General features: G+C 32.5%; 1 pseudogene; it reads right to left on the reverse strand.

The window, feature by feature from the left end:
- Nucleotides 1-326: 326 nt before the first annotated feature.
- LOC122101332 lies at nt 327-423 on the reverse strand (annotated as a pseudogene).
- Nucleotides 424-9,717: the final 9,294 nt, after the last annotated feature.

Here is a 9,717-nt window from a genome sequence, read left to right on the forward strand (position 1 = left end):
TTATTTTATTTTCTCCTAGATATACTTTGAATTCTACATTATTTTATAATATTGAGGTTCATTAATGTGTTCTTTCTGATTGTATTCCATATAGAAACAGTTTGATTCCTTTTTTTCTAGGTCTTAATATTATTTTGCTTTGGGATAAAATGACAATGTTGTCTAATTTGAAAAGTTTTGTAAAGTTTATCCTATGTAAACGCCTTTCTGAGGTGAATATTTAATACACTGATGTCAAACTGAATTTAATTATATGAATTACGTGTATTGTTACAGTTGTAATTTTGTTTTAATAACTGTTTTTCATTTCTTGCATCTGAAGAATGAAACATATGGAATACTTCTCAAATTTTCATGTTATCCTTGTGCAAGTGCCATGTTAATCTCTGCATTGTAATTTGAGTATTAGTGCTGCTGAAGCATGTAGTATCCTCTAAATTTAAGTAGTTAATGATGCAATCTTTATACAAGCCTATATCTATGGGTGCCTACTTGTAACAAGGAAACCGTATTGTTCCTAACAATGCTATCGATCTTATTTCCCTAAAATTCTGTGAATAGTAGAAAAAATTATATTGATCAATCAATTGCTCACATTTGCAAATTTTTTTGTCAATGACTATCTTAAGTCTTTTTATTTGGAATTTGATCATACTCTCAATTATTTATAGATAGGTCCAAAGGTGATGGCTTTTTCAAGTACTTATTTATTCAACTGTGTTAGCTATGTGGACCTAATGGATTCAAAGTAAGCATTGCTTAAGAGCTACTTCTAAACTTCTTCAGCTGATATTTTCCCAAATGAGGTGTTACTGGCACAAATGTCTACCTGAGCCTTTACCCTTCTTCCATGTGGGAACAGACCAACCAGAATATCTTACCCTGACAGCATAGATTGTCTTACTAGAACAAAACTAATCTTGGTTACAAGGGATCATAGAGAGATGAACAGTTCAAACAGAACTGTTCAGACTAGAATGTATTTTATCAAAATATAATTGTTTATTATACCTTCCATTTCAAAAGTAGCTAAAGCCAAGAAGGTGAAAAAATTGTTCATATGCATGATTACTTAATGTCCTGGCCTGTCTATCATCCAACCAGGCAGGAACTTACACTACTGCCTTTTTATCACCAAATATTTTCATAGTTGCGGGAGAAGTCCATATGTTTCTCCTAGTTATTAGGCATTAAATTGATACTGTTTTAATCACAGTGTTTCCTCTTGCCTCCATGCTGTAAATCTACAAATGGTAAATCTTTAGGTCTAACTCTATCAAACACTAAGGTAGAGATAATGGAATAATACTTTAAAACAGAGTTGCCTTTGATACAGTAACTAAAACAGAACAATGCAAACCTGTGCCTTTTAATTATATTATATATAATTATATATTTTATATTTATATGTGCTGATTTTATATTTCACACAGTAAAACTTACTAGAATTAGTTGACAATTTGACAAATAAATTGATATTTATTTATTCCAATAAATAGAATTGGAATATAAATAATTAGGTTTAAAATATATATTAGATATAAAAAGTATCAATGCAATGTCTTTAGTATAAACTTGTGATACATTCTAACTGTTCTTGGTCTTCTGAATCCACATGGTAAAAAACAATGTTTTCCTCTAATCTATAATGCATTTTACTCTGCTGCTCTGTTTATTGTTTTAACTGTCTTGTCCCAAACTGTTTTTCTCCATATTTCGGAAGCATTCCTATTGATTATACCCAAATTTTGCTAAGATGTCTAAAAAAACATTATCCTTCTGCAGTCCCCATGGGTCCTAGGATCCCAGGTCCCAGTTACCTGCATCATCAGATAACAGGGGCAAGACTTCTCACCAAGGCCCATGCAACATGTCAGCACATAGTAATTGAAGACCAACCTCAATTTCTCATTTCCTATATTTCAGGGTCCCAATTCCTTGAGATGCAGGTATTAGCAGTAAGCAACTGTGGAATGCAAGGCAACTTAAAATGAAGAATGAAATAAAAAAATTTGAGAGAAAGTACTGTAATTAAAACATTCAACTTATAGATGACCAGCCCATATGAGTGAACAAGTTCACAAAGTGTCATAAGATTATTTTTAATACCCCTCCCCTATGATTAATGAAAGATTTTATTCCAACATAAGTGGGCCAAAAAATAGTTCCTTGAAGGATAGATCCATAATTGGTCTACCAAAGCCCGGAAAACTTGACTTAGAGGTCAAATGTAATTCAGAAAAATATTTGAAGCACTAAGGAGTGCTTCAAAACACTGGGACTTCAGTACAACATGGTTCTGTGGTATAAAAATGTCACTCTCAAACCAATGATAATCTACATTTAATCTTCTGAAAGTGTATTCCTTTTCAAATAAACTTTTTAAAATCACATTCGTCAAAATGACATTTTACAAGTTGATGATACTTAGTGACATTACAAGATTTTTAAGTGTAGGGAGCAAGTTACAATAGAGTTGAATTATTTACACAGCACTAATGCCAAACACGTTCAACCATTCATTAAAGTGTAGAAATAGTACAACCCACAATTTGTGTTTTTCAGTAAGGGCCTTCCAGAAATGTGTTAAATAGGTTAGCCTCCTAAATTTCAAACCCAAACGTGAGCTAATAAATTTCATCATTTAATAAGGTACACTTTAAAAAGTCACAAATAGTTGCCTTATCATATGTTATTTTATGTTTTCCCTCTATCTAACATAGTAAGAAATATGACTTTAAGTCTTGAATATGGGTATTCATCAGAGATATGACAAACATAATATCTGTCTTCTATTTTTATCATATTCCTCTTTTGGAATAAATTTTAATTTTCTTCTTTTTCCAAAACTTATAGGCAGTAGAAAATATTATTCCATGTAAAATAAAAGAATCACTCCATTGTACAAAGCCATTTATAAAAATTCGTAGTTAGGAATACATTCTAAGCCATTTTTGTAACTTTCTTTTTGACTAAAGATTAATCTTCCAAATGGATGAGAATAAAATCTTGTTTAGGTGATTCACCTCTCCAGTCTCCAGCAAATTGTTGCTGCAGATGAATCAATTATGGAAATATAAGCTGACATCAGTTCAAGAATATGCAGGATTGAAAGTCCATGGAATGCATATAAACCATTCAAAGTATTAATAGACAGTTTAACACAATGACTATCAGGAAGTTGAAACCAGAGAGGAATTATAGTAAAGACATAGAATGAATGAAAAATGAACAAGGGGCAAGTACAGCTAGAATATTCAATGTACACATATGATAAAGGAAGTGGTAAATTGGAAATAAATCTTGAAGAAAGGGTTGGTTGAGAATGATGGAAGGAGTGACTCCGATCTAGGAGCATTGGACAATTAGATGGATATATTTAATTGTAAAACAATTGCATAACCTTTTAAAATTCAGTTAAAAAACACAAGAAACAAAAAACAGAAAAATCACAACCAAACAGCAATCTCCAGAGAGTATTAATATGACCTCTCAAAATTTTAATCAATTAATGAAGGGCAGTCTTGGGAAAAGCAAACAAAACTGTTCAAAGAGAGAAGTTTGGGATAGGGGAGAATTTTGAACAGAATTAGATAGATTGTCTAAGATTATAAATCACCTCCATCTGCTGCAAATAGTATCTTTCTTCTACGAGTTTTCTGTCTGAACTGGATAATCCAGTCCTGAGACACACTTGGTAGCTTGTGAGGTTAGAGTGGAAGAAACAAGATCATGAACCCATTACTCCACTGGAGAGAAAACAATACTCTATATTTTCTCTAATATCTCTTCACTACTCTTTCTTCATACTTTTAAGTCAATTGATTTTGAATTATATTTTTCCTTCTTTCTTCTGGCAAAGTAATTCATTAAATATTATTTGCCATTTTCTTCTTTCATGCTGTTTAATTGGCCATTGATATTTAATGAGTCCATTAAATATCCCTCTTGCATTTGGTTGCCATGAAACAACATTTATGTTAATGAGGAGAAATCTAATGTAAAACTTTGTCTCCAGAATACAGCCCTAGAAGCTGTGATCACAAATATTCGGCTATTTTTTTTCTTTTACCTTAAAAGACTTCTTGTGTATAAAGTGACCACAAAAATAAGTACTCCATCACTTGTTGGTTCAATCAGAATTGTCTAAGCTCAAAAATATATTTTCCTAACAAGATGCTGATAGGAAACAAAAAATACTGCACTTTTATCTTCTCTTTTAAGGTTCTCCTTAGATACTATATCAGGAACAGTGAAGTTATTCTAGGCAAAATTATTTCAATAGATTTTTTTCTCTTGGTCTTGCATTTGTTCACCAAGATGTATGGAGGAGAATAGAGTTGAATGACCCATACCTTGGAAGACAGTGTCTGTTACAAAAGGACAATGCTTCTATGTCCTACTTCTATGTCTTCCTCTTAGCTCTTGCCGGAGTTCCAATTAATCACAGCTTCTTGGCTTCATGTCTAGTGAAGCTGAAGGACTAGATGGGCTCCACCACTGTTAAATCTTCATTATTTCTCTTTTAAAACTCTTTAAGTTGCCTCATTTGGACGTTGAATTCATTTTCATGTCTTCATTCAATCAGTTCTGCATTGTAGTGAGCCAAATAGGCTCTGTAAACTCACTTTAGGGAGTAAAAATACTAACACAATTTATATCAAAAAGTTTTGGCATTCCTTCACTGCTGAATACAATATGCTTAGCTAAGTCTTCTATGAAAATTTTTTTTATTAACTTTTCCATTTGCTCAATTCTCTTCTGAACTTTTTGGCATATGTAATAACAGAAGTCTTCACTATCTCATATTAATAAGGATATCACTTTTGTGAGCCACATAGAAATGTGAAATTATTGGTTGGAAGTATCCAATCAGATTTTTTTCTGTGTTTCACTGCTTCACATCCAAAGACATTGTGGAAAGTGTTACAAACAAAAATGTGTAATCCCAACACCTTCTTTCATTGTGAAGGGCACTTTCTCCCTAAATATTTTGACTCAAATTATCTTTTTCAGAGAATTACTCTTTGGTAATTAAAGGTAAATTCACAAATTTTGATGCCTTATTTTTTTAAGTACTTTGAATTTAAATTCCAATACAACCTTGTGTCAAACAGTGAAAATATATTTCCTGGGTAAGGAAAATTCCAAGGGACCCTACAGGATTTACAAGTTTGTTTGTTTAGTGTGAAAAAGAGACATCTTCATCCACATTGCTCCCTCTCTACTAAGTCTCCTTGGATTTCTTTGCATGAAAACTATTCTTCCAGGCAATTTAAATTTTTGTAATAGGCTAAGTTGTTAAAATTTTGAACAATTAAAATTTACCTGTCATAACTTTAAAACTCTTGAAAATCCTTTATCAGAACCGCGAATTCACCAATCTTAATTCCACCATTACCATCAAAAAGTTAACATGCTATTTTCATGATATAGTATCCATGCAGCTATTATATTCCAGTGGCTTTGTTATGCATATATATAACCATATTAGCTGATGCTAAGCAAAATTAATACCAAGATATGTAACCAGATTTTTTCATTTGTGGTTGTTGTTTTTGATGAACTATGTGATTTCTGTTTTCTTTGGGTTTTCCTCCTATGGTTTATCCTTCTGGTATATCATTTTGTATTGTATACACATTTACCTTAATTAGCGAAGGGAAGAGGAAAAGCATAATGGTGAGACAAAGGACAAAAGGCAAACCAATGCAATAGCAATACTCACAAGACAATATATTGGAAATGCACATTACAACTTGTGAGGGATGAAGGAGTGAAGGAAAACTGTGAGAAAATGAGAGAAGGTTAACAAATTTGAAAAGTTATGATTTAATACCTTACAATTACTGTAACCCCACTGTACATCACTTTGATAATAAAATTGAAAAATAAGTTGCATAAAATATAATTTCACTGTATTGGCACAGGAAATAATATTCTTTATGTAATAATATTTTAAAAATCAATACTATTTGGCATCTAATTTGAATTAATTACCCCTTATTTATCAGAGGGTCATCAACTTGAATGTTATCCAACTAGACAATATTTTCACAATATACTTGCCAAATTTTTCAAAAAAGAATAACTTTAGTATTTTCTCATTCTAAAACAGAAAACCGTTTAATGCTATGGAAACCCATAACTTTTAAAAGTAAGTAAGTTGTTAAGAGGACAGAATATATGCGTTCTTCAAAATTCCTATGACTAATAACTACTCATTTTTAAATTCTCAACATTTCTGGGAGATTCCAAACAGTACCTGTTCGCATGTTATATAATTTTGCAATAGATGTTGTTTCCAATGGGGTGTTACAGACTGAGAAGTCAACAGAAAAATAGCCACATTCTGGTAGAGGATAAAACTATGAAGCATGTGTAATAATTAATTCTTCAAGAGTAAGCTATTGTTTATCAGAGTAAGCTATTATTTCTATGACCATCAATCCCAAGATTTATGCCATAAAGTCATCCTAGCCCAACAGTTTCCAACTTTTAAGGGGCACCTTAAAATTCCTTAATTCACATCATGAATACCTTATCACTATTTTGAAAAAATACTACACCTCTGCTAATATGACGCCCTCCTAGTTCTGAAAAGAACACCACAATACATTGAGCTGCATCATTTTTCCTCCACTAGTATTCTTGAGATCAGAATATTATTTATATTTATACTTTTTTAACTATCATAGATATTCAGGATGCTAAGATAAAAAAATTATGGTTCAAAGCCCACCCAGGCAGGAAGGTTTCTTAGAATCTTATCTCCAAAAAAATTCTCCACAAAAGCAAGACTCAAGTGGCACTGAGGTTGAAGTGGTAGGGCATGAGACTTGAGCATCAACAGGCTCAGAGACACTGTCCAGGCCAAGAGTTCAAGCTCTAGGATGAACCAATAAAACAAAAACAAAATTGAAAACAACCCCAAACCTAGCATTTTTCTCCATGTATACAGAGGCACGTAAATAAGGAAATGACTTCCTGTGTTACATATAGGGAGAAGAAAGAAGATGTCACACAATTACTCTCTTCATACCATATTAAACCAAACCCTTAAAAAATTGGTTTTTCTAAATGTATAAATTAATGTCATCCATTTTTTGGCAACTCTGTCTAGATTATTCACATTAACATACATGAACTGTGGGAAATATCTATTAACTATGTTCTAATTATAACTCTCTTGAAAGAATATATAGACAAATAGAATGCCAGAATCATTTGTGAATTTTTCAATTAATCCCTCTACTTAAAAAGAATTTTGTAGTATACTATAGAATATGAAATTACAAACAAAACCAAAAAATATATTTTAAATCTAAATTCTAATTTAACAAGGTCTACAAAGTCCTACATTAGACGAACTTTGTTATTTCTCCAGGTTTAAGCTTTTGTAATCCTTCAACATTAATTTGGAATCCAACAGAATGAGGCTTACTTACTTTTGCAAATTTTTGGATGGGAATCATGAGCTATTTTTCATCTAGGAATGTTCTGTAATAAAGAGAGCATTTAAACCACAAGTGAGGATATATATGAGTTGCATTCAATAGGAAACTTGACTTCTCAAAACATAATGACAAAATTAGCCCAAACACCCAACTGTGTATTCCTTTTTTGTTGTTTGATTTGTTCTACTGAGACAAAATTATTCTACCTGGTCCAGGGAAGGTATCATTATGTAATTCCACTCTCTAATCTCCTGTTTGAGTGCTAGAATTCCAAGCTTGTAGCACTTTGCCCTGCCATAGTTTGTTTATTTAATCTAGAAACAGACTAGCAATTCTGAACTTCTCCTATGATCTTATCCACTAGACTGAATGCTCAGACTGTTTATGTACTATTTTCAAAGATGTTTTAACATTTGACACAGGATATGAACATTTTCAGATGCACCTGCCGGGTTCCCTGATTCATTCTACCATGGATCCTATAATAATAATGATTACTTGACTCTCTTACTATCTCTGGTCCCTACCTATGTAATATTCTCAACTTCTGGGGGAAAGTTCACTTGAAGGCTTTCTAATATTTAAAATTATCATTTGATTCTAATCTTACACAGGACTTATTTTCTATTGTTTTCTAACTTTTCTACATATTCTGAGAGTTGTTTCATTTGTATCTTTTTGTGTGCACCTATAAGTGCCTCTGTGTGTATGTGTATGTTCGTATGTATGTATGCAAAAACCTAAAGCTGTTATTCAGCAATGTTGCTCATGACTGGTATTCCAGCTTTTGGCTGATTAATTATAGGTAGTGTCTCAAAGCCTATACTGTCCAAGCTGGATGCAAATTGAACTTCCCAGACTCCTTTACATTTTTAGGTTTTATTTTTCCAGGAGTATCAACTTTTAAACTTCAAACACTTTTGTGAGTGTAAAGTGTAACCTGTAGCCCAGATTTTTAACTCAAGAATTCATATAAAGATAGACGAACATATACATTACATATCCTGAGTGTACACTGTTAGAAATGTGATCATAAACCAAGTTGTTGTGAAATCTGAGGATTGGGGTTTAAAGCCAGCACGGGTAGGAAAGTCCTGGAGACTCTTTTCTCCAATAATTACTAGAAAATTAGAAGTGGCACTGTGGCTCAAGTGGAAGAGCCCTAGCCTTGAGCTGTGTTTCAGAGGGACAGCAACCTGTCCTATATTTCAAGTGCCACAAACAACAACAACAACAACAACAAAAAGAATATAAGAAAAGGAAAGAAAAAGAAATGTGATCTTAGCCACCAGGTTCATTGCTAGTATAATTCCTGTTCTCTCAAGATGGATTCTTTTTTTCCAGTTATGTCGACTCTCCTATATCTGACTTGCATTGGAAACAGAATCATTCTTCCATTCTCCTTTTTGCACATTTACTTGATTAGCAAGCGTGATTTAGAAAGGCAGTGGCCTCATGCTTCATGTTCCACTTAGGAGTAATGCTTTCTCTATATCACTCCCATAAATCTACATATTGGATTTGGCTTTATTTTTTCAATGTTTTCTTATTTGTTGAGTCTTCTATATTTTATTGAACACTTATACATAAACACAGAACTTCTTTTTCTCCTATAATTGCTATTGTTTCTCTTACTCTTAACTCATGTATACTTGGGAAATTAATGTACAGCACATAGACTCACAAAAATGATCTGAGAACCTTCTTCCCATTTAAAATTCACCTTAATTTACAGAGCACATAGGAAGTTTGAACAAAATGTTCTCATGGATAATGTATTTGTAAGCAATTTAAATTTCATTTCTCTTTACTAAGTTGTCTCTGAAACACGTGTTACCTCATGGCCAAAATTATCCTTGTGCTATTTCAATGAAGCCAGAAAACATTCATTTTTTTCTGGAGCAGCACTATAGATTGTTACTGGAAGTAAGTGGAAGTAACTGTTACTGGATGTGGAAACTGATCCTAGGAGAGGAACTGAACATGGAGAAATGACAAAGTTCAAGTTAACTCTTGCTTTCCTTTTTACTGTATAAGAAAAGGATCCTAGGCTGGAAGGAAACTCTGTCCTTGACTTTTGTGAGTGTGTCTTTTACTCATATAAAACTTGTCTGTGAACTTCTGGTTGAGAGTATTACAAAAGGAAACAATATGTCATTTGAAGGCCAGTATAGAACAAAAGGAAGTCACTTTATTTTAAAAATGTTCTACTGCAAAGAAGCAAAGATATGGAGGTTTTAAAGTGTCTTATGGATGGATG

This window comes from Dipodomys spectabilis, unplaced genomic scaffold (genome assembly GCF_019054845.1).
Source record: "Dipodomys spectabilis isolate Male_0828 unplaced genomic scaffold, ASM1905484v1 ptg000653l, whole genome shotgun sequence".
Classification (NCBI taxonomy): domain Eukaryota; kingdom Metazoa; phylum Chordata; class Mammalia; order Rodentia; family Heteromyidae; genus Dipodomys; species Dipodomys spectabilis.